Source organism: Pygoscelis adeliae, unplaced genomic scaffold, assembly GCF_000699105.1.
Source record: "Pygoscelis adeliae isolate BGI_AS28 unplaced genomic scaffold, ASM69910v1 Scaffold298, whole genome shotgun sequence".
NCBI lineage: Eukaryota > Metazoa > Chordata > Aves > Sphenisciformes > Spheniscidae > Pygoscelis > Pygoscelis adeliae.
In genome coordinates, this window is record NW_008825303.1 from 3,471,374 (window position 1) to 3,484,081 (window position 12,708).

Below are 12,708 nucleotides of genomic sequence, written 5' to 3' on the forward strand. Positions count from 1 at the left end.
GACTGTTACACAGGTGCAGTTTTGCTTTGGTACCAACCAGCAATACTGAGTGTCACATGGTATTTCATGGACAATTGCTGTCTAGGCATTCAATTTTTAGTTAAACTATTCTGTAGACTGCCATCTTACCAAGGCTTATCACACTCTGGTTTTGTTTTTCCTGTCTTGTTTTGTCCTGATTCAGTCCCATACAACAAGAAAAGATGTGTCAAATGTTCTTGCAGGGCAGACAAGCATAAGAATAACAGTGGATTCTGAAGTCAGTTTTTAATAATAATAATAAGGCTCTTTGGTAGTTGAGTTCAATGATGTAGCAGAACCTACAGTGAATTACAACCCAAGACAATGATAATGTTAAAGAAATGGGTTCCTCTAATGCTGAAGCACCAGCAGAACAAAGACAGGGGAAATCAAAGACAAAGAACAAAAATCAACTTAAAGTTGACTGACTGTGCAGTGAGGCAGACTTTCATAAAGACTTTTCTCGGATGCAGCTGTTCTGTGAGGGAGAATGATGTAGATCAGCATCCATGCCTTAGGGGACAAAGCTGAATTGTTCAGTCCTCTTACATAGATGGTCTTACAACTTCCTTGTGATAAGAGCACAGGCAACAGCTTAACTAACATTAAAAACCATTTGGAAGTTGCTAAATTACTAGGCAGTATGTGTTTAATGTGAATGAGACACACAATGTCACTTCTGTTGAACTAGCCTGAACACATTATGTGGTGTTTATGCTGGTTATAGAGGACAGACAGCACTAACTTCATCAGAAACTCTTCTGGAGCACACCTATGCCCTGAACTAATATGAAGTATCAGGTTTGTTTGTTTCAGTTCAGTTTGTTGTCTCGTGGTTTTGACATTTTTTGATCTAGTAATAGATACATCACAAGTAGATCAACTGTTTTGTAGAGCCAAAGCTTCAGAGGAGAGTTTTGGCCCCCTTGAAATTAATGAAAATTTAATCACTGAATTTGCTGGGGTCAGGATGTCATCTCCAATCTTCAGCAATTATATGTGTGGTTACGGATTATCAGTCTGTAGGGAAGCTGAAACTGGCTCTGCAGCTTTTCTTCGACTCATCCAGTATCTCCAGTCCTGTGATACAGCTTCACAGAGGAATCTGCATGGGGTTTTTCCTAAGAAAAATCAAAGAGGAACTCCTGCAATGCAATAAAGGACTGAAAAAGCATACATTTCTTCAGCTAGAATAGCAGTGCTCTTTCACATATAATGGGGTCACTGTTTCTCTGCTGAGTTTTTCGTATCATTGATACTTACCAGCTGGGTTCCAATTTGATGATAAAATATCAGCACTTTAAAATCCTAGCAATGAGAGAGTTTCAAATCACAAAAATGTCAGTGCTGTCACTTAAAGAAACACTTTTGTTACTTTCCGTCACTGCTGCTACTTTTTCTTAATGATAGGAAATTTCAGTTCAACTCTGAAGCTCTCTAGTAGTAAATTCCTCGAATCCAGTATTTCGCTATCCAGGGCCAATGCTTTCTCACATCACAGGAGATCTGTTGCGAGGAAGGTATCCTCAGGGTGAGGTGGGAGGACTGAGCCTGGATCCAGATAATCTAGGTTCCATTTCCAGGCTCCGAGATAGACTTTTTGTGTGAGACACATACTTTTTCTGTCTCATGGTCTGGTCAACATACTAGCGAAAGATACTCAGATACTTCAGTGGTAAGGATGATAAAAAAACTCATGTAGACAGAGTTCTTGGGCATGTCATTTGTTTTGTCTCTGCTTCAGTTCTTCATTCTGCAAATGAAAAGAGTAAGCATCATCCATTTAGACCGAGAGCTGCCTGAAAAAGGGACTGTGTCTTAGCCTGTGTGTCAGCAGTGTCCAGGAAATATCACTGTGATCTGAATAGGAATCTATAGGCATTATTCTGTTAAATCATCCACCTCCAATGATAGTTTTGGATGTGTTTAAAAGGATTAGGGGTTGGAAATAGTAATTTCTTGTTGGCTTTTTTATTATTATTTAAGGTAGACTTGCAATATCTTTTTTTCTGTTTGAGATGTGCTGCCTAAAATAGTACAAATATTGCAGTTGAATCTTATTTCCATTATTCTTTCTCAAGCTCTGGCCTTTAAGAACGCAAGCAGAAATGATATCTATACAAGGAGGTGGCAAAGGTCTTGTGTAGTCTTCTGAAAACAGTCCTTTTTTGTTTGCATGGCATAGTAGTCAGAAAATGCATCAGGAAGGTATAGTGGATAAAAGAGAATGAATGACATGACTGAATGCGGGAGCCAGAAATAACCTTTTGACTGGGCTTGTTCACCTAGCCAGGATTATCAATAAAATGTAAGTGTGATTTTTTTTTTTTAACCGTCTTTAAGCATAAAGGTGTAGTCTGCCTGGACATATATTTATGTCAAAATACTTAATTTTGGTGTGGATGCATTAATAAAATGAAATGATCCAATATTAAAATCAGTATCCACACAGTCTTACATAATTTAACTGTATCAGTGTAGAAACTGATTTTTAGCATACTAATGAGCCCTGTCTGGGTTTATTGTCTACAGAGACTGCATAGTAAATAATACCATTACATAAAATTTGTTTCTTGGGATCCTAAATTCTCCACAATCTATATCTTCTTTTCACTGGACTACTTAGTCTCTTCTGAATTTCAGTCTTGCTCCTCCCTCAGGTCAGGGCAAAGCGTGTTTTCACTGCTTTTTTTGAAGGTTTAGAACAAATGAGGGGCTGCTACGAGGGGTTTAACTGGGGAGGCGTGAACACTGAGTACTGTTTCAGCTAAGGAAGAAGTGGCACTGCTAGGAAGCTTGCATTGCAATTAGGAGCTGGTCATCACGTTGGGAGGATGGAGCTGTGTACAGAAGAAAACTAGTCAGTTAAAATGACCTTTTCCCACCTTTTCTCTTCTACACAAGGAGGAAGGCACAGGTGAGAACTTGTTTTATTAACCTTGTGTGAAGTTGGGAGCAGAGGAGAGAAGAGGATAAAACAGATCAGATTTAGGCTTCACTGGTAGATCTAGAGCTGGCTCAGTTGCTGCCCATGAGAGAAAGGTTCCTGTCAGCTCCAGACCTCCGAAGAGACGTTGTTTGCTGAGCTTCTGTGATGAGAAGGTTCAGAGCTAGTGTCAGTCTGGATGGTTCATTAGTTTTAAATGTCTGGTTTTGGGAGGTATGCTCTCAAGCAAAGGCTTCTAAATATAAAATTGTCTAGTGAAGTTATCTTATGAATATTCACTTGTTGAATTTACATTTTGTTTTTCATCTCTGAGCTTCTAGAACAGAGCCTTACATAGAGGACAGCCCTCCCATCTGTCTGAATAAACTCTATGATGGAAAGATTTTGCAAAAACAGTACCTTGTTGTTTAGTATGTACATATTCTCTAGAATGTACATAGTATGTCTCTAGTACATACTATGTACATTCTCTAGAATGTACATAGTATGTCTCTAGTACATACTATGTACTAATGTACATAGAGAAAATACATCTTTAGAACACTTTGAAGACCCAGCCATTGTCACTTGCAAGCTCTAATAATCTAGGACTTGAGCAGAGTTTTGATCTCCTGTGGACCCTTGAATGTATTGACTGAAGTGGTGGAGGTGCAGGTGGAACTGATAATACAATTTTGCCTTGAGAGACTAAGGTTATTTGGGTAGCTGTTCTCTTGGGAGAGAGTAAACACGTTTGACACATGCTTGTGGGGCATCTGGAGTGGATGCTTTGGAACTACAGGGAGGACTATCTGTTAGAATGGAGGGTTATCAGTAGAGCTTGCAGAGATACCTGCTTCCTCTATCTAGATGTGCTCACCGTGGTTCATGACCTCTTCTGAGAGCATTAGCTGTTGCTGTCAGTCCTGTGCTTTCATACACTCTGCAATCATTCAAAAAAGAATGAAATACATAAATGAAGGTATGCATTCTTCACAAACCCCCTCACAATACTCTTGGATACTTGATTGCTTCTAGGCAGAGGGCTTTATTATACCGTTCTCATTTACTTTCTTTTTTCAGCTATGTATCGAGTTATTTCCTAATCTGGCTTCATATGGTGGCTAATAGAACAGAATTGATGCAATTGCTCCAAAAAAAGGCTTTTAGCCAGTAGATTCTAATTAAAGCAACCTTTTTTTTTAAGAGGAGAAAAAAAAAATCCTTCAAAGGGCCCACTTTCTTTGTATCAGATGTGTGTATATATATGCAATAATTTGCCAGCCTGATGGAGACAGAAGTTGAAATATGCTTGGAGCAGTTATATTCAACCATATGCAAGTGCTGGCACTACCTGGAGCTTATTTCTCCCATAAGGTGATATTTCTACCATGTAATCTTGCTGCTTCCTGCTGTAGGCAGTATTAGGGAGAATGTGTCAGAAAATTTGTCAAAATGGCTTTCTGTCAGAAGATTCCATTTTAGTTATGCCCATGGGAAAAAATGCATAGATTTAGTTGAAAATTCGTAGTTCTTGGGTTTGACCAGCCTGAGTTTTAGGGGTGAGTCCATAAGCCCAACTGCAGAAGCGCTTGCATTTACAAATCCTACCCTCGGGTTCTCCAGGGAGACGGAAGAAGCAGGCAAGGTCAAAGAAACCATGTGCTTAGTTGCTCAAGCAGAGATGGAGGAGAGGAGCTTTTCCTGGTAGAGCTCTGCTTCCAGGAAAAAAAAACCCACCACACCTATGAACATTATTATTAAAACTAACCAATTGAATTTCACATGTGTGGTAGGTTCTCAGTGACCAAAAGCCATGGTACAGCCATGAAAACAGCGGGAAGGGGTCTAGGCTGTAGTTAAAGAGCTGTACTGCCATGATGTGACATAGGCTGCTCATTGAACTGGCTGGGTCTAACGTGGTGGTGGTGGAATTACCTTATCTCTAAACCTCATCTCCCTTCCAAATCCGCCTGTAATGTCAGACTGAGAAATCGGTGCTTAGGAGAACAAAGAGTCATCACAAATGCAGCTTCCACTCCAAGTGCCAGGCGCATATTTTTTTTTAAACTTCCTTCTGTATTAGTGAATCTACTTAACAAGCCTTACCAAGGTAACTCATTGCCTGAGCCACAGCCATCCCCAGGAGGAGAGGGCGATGGAATGAATGAATTGCAGCTAATACTTACTAGCCTCAAGACTTGGTGAAAAAACATGGTGGATAAGTGTGCAGGAGGCTCAATACATGAGAATCTCTGATTTTCTTCCCTCTATAACTGTCCCAGTGCTTCAGAACAGCTCTTCATAATTACTTTCCCTTACTGTCCTAAAGACTGAACAGTCTCTTACTCTCCAATTGGAGCATTTAGGCTCTCTATTCGTGGGGAACCATTCCCTATCACTCCCTACAGAGCCCAATAAGTTATATCCCTGCAAATCCTTCCTGTCCAACATTCCCTGTTTAAAAAACAAAACAAAACAAACTTTCTCTGTCTCTCCCTTTCTTCCTGGTCCCTTGCACCTGAGCTGGCTGTATCTGTGAAGCTCCAAAGCCTGTAAGTGATGCTGTTTGCCTCTGAGTCGGAGAGGCTTTTAAATCTGAGTAAAATGAGACTCCTACAGCAGTAAACAGAGCGATCATATACCTCCTTTGAAGTTACCATTTAAATAACCTCCAGGGCTTTACTAATGCGGGAAGCGAGCAAGAGGAAATAATTCCCTCCTTCTCCCCCCTCCCGCTCCCCTCTCCAAAGCAGGGAAAATGAAAATGAATTCCCTGGCAGAGGAGGGACACTGGTTTTCAGGGTATTGCAGAAGAGATGAACGGCTCTCACTTGCAGCTTAGTTAATGAGTCAGCACATACTCATTCATGGACACAATTTATTAACCCATAAACACTGCAGATGATGGTGTTATCACTGTGATAAAGTAATTTTAATTTGTTGTATAATTTATAAGGTAGCTGCTGCATCAGAGGGAAGCCTGTGTCTGCTTATGTGTCCAGGTCCTGGCTTGGTGCTAGGGAGGGAAGAGAGGATCAGGGAAACAAAAAGGAGGGGTTCTAGCAGGACTATGGGAGCTGACCTGGTTGCAGACCATTTTTTGCTGGTTCCCCATCCCTATAGGTTGTTCCTGGTGCTGCTAATTCATGAGAAGGTGGATGTGTGTTTTCAGGCCTCTGGCTCTACATCTGAATTGATGCTTGGATTTTTTCCTGAAGGCAGACAGACACATAGAAAGAGCACAAGTGAGTGTGCATGACATCTGACAGCGCTGGAGGGGTGTTCAGTGATGTGCTGGAAAGGAGGTCACCCTGTGCTGAATGGGATACTGTAATGTTGGATGGCAGCGTTATATGCTCTTGAGATTAGTAGGGTCTTCTCTGTGGGCTGATGGCGTATGGCTACCAAATATGAGCATAGTGTAGCCTTCTGAGACATTTATAGTTAGTGTGTGCTGCAATGATATAGTGGGACAGCTTTCCAGTGAGGCAGCAGGTTTACCCAGTACTAGAAGGATTGGGAACTGAGGAACCTGGAGAAGTAACACGCTTGCCTGGATATTACTTGTTTGCCAGGTAGTTTAACTAGTCAATACCTAAATGAATTCACTCCTTTAAGTGATTTATTAAATAGTAAGATTTATTCAAATAATTAAATAGACTTTACTAGTGTGGCATGTTAACTGGAGAATGCCCTAAAGACATCTTAGTGTAAGTCTGAAGCTTACCAAGCTGCCTGAGGTCAGTTTCTCCTGGGATCAAAGATGCAGTGCTCACGGATTCCTGTGCTTTCAGACTGCTCTTAATCAAGTGTTTGGGGCTTATCTTTCATAAGGAGAAATACGTGCTTGTCTGAACGTGTTACTAGCCAGTCCTGGGCCTGACTGAAAATGTGGCGAGTTTCCAAGGCAATTATACCTTCACTAATCATAATTTGCTCCTTAGTCTAGGAGTATCTGTCTCGATGTCTGTGCTTATGTTAAGTTGCTGAACAATTTGATTAGGTGCTTTGAATAAACTGTGTAATTATGCCATAGATATTCCTGATGCATACATTATTTTCATTAGCTAACTTATCAGCGTCCATTGTTGTAGTGCAATAACGCTTAGAGGCTGCTATTAGAACTGGAGCTCCGTTGTGCTGGGTATTTTACAGACATATAGTAAGCTGTAATCTCTGTCCTTGAGAGGTTATAGCTTTACTGTACTGTTGTACAACAGTCCATTATAGCACCCTTATAGACATGAGTGCCCAAAATAGTTCCATGGGTTCCATAGTGGAAATGGCCTAGCAGACCTTTTAACCCGTGAAGGCAGTGCTGTTCCTGAATTCGCCTTTGTCCATATTCTTCCAGAATTATCAGTGCTGAGGCTTATTAGACAGAATTTTAGGAAATGATAGTTTCAGGTGTGCTTGGAACCGGCCACTTCTACTTTCTCAGTGAGTCCTTCTGAGGGTGGAGGATTAGAGCCAGGCCATCCTCTTTTATATCCGCAGCATGAGTTTCTGTTTTGTCAAATGCATTTTATTGCGAGCTGAATTCTTTCCCCGCTTTTTTGTACTTCGCCAGATTCCCTTGACCTTGTGCCAGTCAATGATGAATTGTACAAGTCCCCATCGAAAACACTGAGGAAGCCAGAGGAATGCCAACCTTACTGTGTAGTACATTAAGTCAAAATATTTTAAGCTTAAGACTGATGGGTATGATTCTTCTATTTCAATCTGCTCCTTCAGATTAAAAAGCTGCTAAAAGCTTCGGCTTGTCTTGATGCATCTGCTGCTTCATGACCAATGAACGGCATGTCCAGGACTGGAGGCTGTGGGTAGGAGGATGGTATTTTGTGATAAATGTATCTGATGGTGTTTTATGTTCAGAAAGTTTTTTAAAAGCCTTCTACAGCAAATGATCAATCTGTTAGTGAGATTGCTGAAATAGCATCTAGCACTCCTTTGACTTTGAGGAATAAGTTAAGTCTAAAAAGACTATAGACCTCTAACATACGCAAAGTCACTTTTTGCTTATGCCTCTTTCTTGCCTTCCCCTCTGCTGTGCTGTTACTGTGTTAGATTGGCTATAACTGCAGAATATCATTCTGTAATATGTTATGTATCAGATCTCTTATTAATTCTGTAACACTTCTTACAGTTTTGTTTGCTATATGATTAAATGTGCAAAGCATTTATATGAAAAACTATAAAATAACAGATTATTGTTGTTTTTCACTTGCCCTGCATTCAGTTTTCAGTGTCAAAGGTTCAATGAGCCAGATTCTGTGGTGATGGGAATCAATGGTGGTGGAGTTGATTGAATTTAATGGTATGAGAATATGAGGACTTCCTGAGTAAACTGGAAGGCTGGAAACATGCTAAAAGACATAGCTGGTAGAGCAAGTCTGTAAAACCTTTGAAATGATGAAAAGGCATAAATATCAGGCTTCTTCCTGTCAGACTACTGTGATCTGTCACAGCACAAGTGGTAGAAGGAGGAGAGATGCAGAGGCTACAAAAGGCAACTCATATTTCTGGAAATGGCTGGTGGGATTTAGAACTGGTTTTAGCTCACATGAAATTTTGGGACTGAGGCCAAGCACTCAAAAAGAGGTTGACCCATGGCTAGGATTAAGGGCTTGAATTTGATTTAGTTTAAATTGGAGGCTGAAATTAGTTGACATCTACTGGTTGGTATTCTAGGAAATCAAAGGAAGCTTCATTGGCTGATGTGAAATTCAGTTTTCAAATACTGGTAAGAAATCAAATACATTTGAGCCATGTTCCAACAATAAAATGAGAACCCAAACTGGTGACCCTTAGGTCTGACCTCAATACCCTCATTTCTCCTGCGTTTTGGAACCTGGGGGGGGCAGAGAAGAGAAAAAGATGTCTGGTAAATAGAAATTCAGTTGGTTTAATATACAGACTATTTTGCTGCAGTCTAACTGGAGCCTCTTATTAAGAATCTGATGGCACTTCTAAACAGGGAGAGCTGCTCCCTTGGTGGGGGCAATCTCCAATCATATGCCAACATTGCTTTTGACATATTTATGACTCCAATAAAATCTCCCATCTGGTATATTTTAAAATAAAATTGAAAATTTATCACTTTCCTTTAGTTGGTTTGTCGTTCTCCCCAAGAGAAGATAGCCAGGCTGAGATTATTGCATCGGCAGCCTGTCAGCTGAGGTTAGGCTGAGGTGTGATTTAAATTTCAATACTTTCCACATTACAGCTATCTGGGGTGGGGAAATTACAAGGAGAAAAGCAGAGAGTCTGTTACTTTTATTCATTACCCTCTCCTGATTTGCTTTGTTTTTCTTTTGGTTAGCTCTACTCACCACATAGGGCACCTGGGGAAAAAAGATATTCCCCATTTTTCTGGATTTCCACCACCTTTGCTTGGTCAGAGACACTTGGGAGGGATGAAGCAGAACCTGAGTGTGTCTCCTCCTTCGCTCTACCATTAGGCAGGGCTGTGATAGCAGGTAGAGATCCTTCTCCATATGAGGTACCATGCAAGTTTATAGCACTTATAGAGCCTGTCTTAAAGAGACTGTAATTTTTGGCAGAGCAGAGCTAAGGGAGCAGTGTTGATTCTGATTTCCCTGATGAAGGACCAAGGGAGAGATGTGGGTGGCATTTCATGTCACTTAACTTGGACAACTGTATCTAAGCAAATATAGATTTCATCACAACAGAGAGAAATGGGCATTTCTGGAAGCAGGAGCAAACACGCTGCGGATGTGCCTGGCTGTTTCTAAGCCTTTATGATAAGTTTAGGTCAGGCACTTTTAAACAGTCTGCAACAGGTGAAATGAATCACCTTCCACTGGATTTCTTTGTGTGTCCATAGCTGAAGTGGGTCTGGAATTTGAAACAGCTGAAGCTGAGTCTAGTGCTCTAGCTGCAGGCCAGAATCTGGCCCCCAGTGGATCACTGGGATTTCACATTTAGCCTGTAGTGGACAGAAACTGTGGAATGGGGGTGACATGTCTATGAGGTGCTTCCTTGCAAAATTGTATGCAAATCTTTCTGAAGTGGAAGACTGTCTCTAGGCCTTATGGGGCCCAGGCATGCAGCAGTGTATTCTGCTTCATGTTTTTGATTAATACTGGAGTCATGCCTGGCTGGCTGGTCTGGCATTGTCCTCTGATGCGTTTGATTAGGTGCATTTGTTTCTGTTTAGATACTTGGTCATCTGACTGTAAAATTATCAAAGGTCTTATCTGGGCCTCTGTATATAGGGGAGTAAAATACCTTTATCCTCTACCTCCTGCGATTGCTTCATTGTTCAGATTGTGACTCCAAGTACAGTTGAACTTGTGACTGATGCTCTCCACTGTAGTTGTATAGGTAGTAAGGTGGGAGGGCACAGTGGTGATTAAGATGCCTGTGTGAAGATTGTAGTAGTTTACCCCCTGTAAGCTCAAATCCTGTGTCCCCTAGTCAGGGGGAAAATATGGGAGAATTGCAAATGAATCTCCAAATTGTCTCTTGGTTGGTGCAGCAGCATGTGGCAGTCCTGACACTAGCTTATATAGTTATAAGCTAGCTCTGGGGAATTATATCCAGCAATGCAGGTGCTTACTCTGGGAAAAGATTAAATCCTACGCATGGTTGATGAACTACAGGTATTGAACCTATGTGGGGCCAGCTGGGACCTTAGACCCACTGTTCTATGTGCTGTTGTCGTGGTTTAACCCTAGTCAGCAACTAAGCACTGCACAGCCTCTCACTCACTCACCCCTGGTGGGATGGGGGAGAGCATCAGAAGAGTAAAAGTGAGAAAACTTGTGGGTTGAGATAAAGACAGTTTAATAAGTAAAGCAAAAGCCACGCACGCAAGCAAAGCAAAACAAGGAATTCATTCACTCCTTCCCATGGGCAGGCAGGTGTTCAGCCATCTCCAGGAAAGCAGGGCTCCATCATGTGTAACGGTGACTTGGGAAGACAAACGCCATCACTCTGAACGTCCCCCCTTTCCTTCTTCTTTCCCCAGCTTTATAAGCTGAGCAACGTCATATGGTGTGGAATCTCCCTTTGGTCAGTTGGGGTCAGCTGTCCCGGCTGTGTCCCCTCCCAGCTTCTTGTGCCCCCCCAGCCTGCTCGCTGGTGTGGGGGGGTGAGAGGCAGAAAAGGCCTTGACTGTGTGTCAGCAATGCTCAGCAGTAATGAAAACATCCCTGTGTTATCAACACTGTTTTCAGCGCAAATCCAAAATGTAGCCCCATACTAGCTACTGGGAAGAAAATTAACTCTATCCCAGCCAAAACCAGCACAGCTGTGGTGTGCTCTGAACTACAGGGTAAAATGCAACCCCCAGTGCATTAGGCTTATTAAATGCAGCCTTCATTTAAGAGAGATGAATTATTTTCTGTGGAGCGCATATAAAACTTTTATGCATGAGTTGTGTATTTGGCTATTTGTGTAGTGTGTTTCTCATTTCTAAAGTGTGCATTTTGGGCTCCTCATTATGTACAATGGGCTTTTGTTCCTCTGATATATATTTGTGCAGGTGAACATATGGTTAAGGATCTGCCTGTGTATATTTGAGCACAACATTACTGTATGGATAAGTCTTTTGGGAATACTGTGTTTGTTTATGGCGTTGTGCTTTCACCAGCGTACCTTTTGTACACTTACAGTGCATATGTGTGTCATTTCATTTAATTGTTCTGTTTTCCTATTTTCTGGACTGAACAATTAAGGGTGTTTTTTGAGTGCATCAGATATTATTTCCTTTCACAGCAATTGTACATTTGCTAACATCAAATTTATTCTAAATGGATATACAGGTGCAATTCTTGATTTGATAGACCTAAGTCTTTGTTACATAGAATGAATGGGTGTTTTGTTTGCATGCTCAATGTATGTATACTCCCTCAGTACCCATGCTTTTGTTGTCTATAGAAACGAGATGCTTTGCACTGAAAATTACCTGTGCTTGTCTTATGTGCTGTAAATGTGTGTTTGTGAAGCTGGGGGTTATATATAGCATGTGTGTGCTCAGTGTGTAGTAAAAGTGTGGTTTATGTCTAAAAATCAGTGTGCTCAGTTTTATATTTGTGCAGTGTAAGCACATTTTCCTGCATTTGCTGGCAGAGTTACAGAGGTGTTGAGTCTTCATATTGTTAAAATAACAGAAGAGTTGTCCATATATTTTCTAATTTTTTAAAACATCCTCCAGCTTCCATGGTTTAAATTTCTAAGTGTCTGTCCAAGTGATATACGTCAAAACATCAGGAAGGATATTTAAGCAGTTATGTCAGTGGAATGGAACAAAGTCATGAGTTAATGCTTTTCTGATGCTATATAAAAGGGAAAATGGTGAAGGAGAGCCACAAGTAAAATACAAAATGAACAAGATCAACCAAGGTAAAGTCAGGAGGCTTGTTCTTAAATTGGAGACATGTACAGCAAAAGAATTCACATGACTATATTTCTATTTTATGCCATCCTATGATCATACCATCCTGTCCCAGATCTCACACCCTCTAGGGTCAGTCCCCAGGAACCAGGAAGGATGATGTAGCCCTCGTAACCTTGTTGCTTCCTCTTGGCTGTCCTGTCAGGTGCTTTGAAAGTGAGTCAAGGCCTTCATTATCCCACCATTTCTTTCCAATGACATTTCAAAAGACCTGACACAGAGTAGGAATGATTGAAGTGCCTGCTGCTTTTCTCTGTAATTACCCAGTTTCCTTGTTGGGACTGAAATTATTGCCCTGCAAGAGTGCAACATCTCTATTGCCACGTAAGAGCTAGCC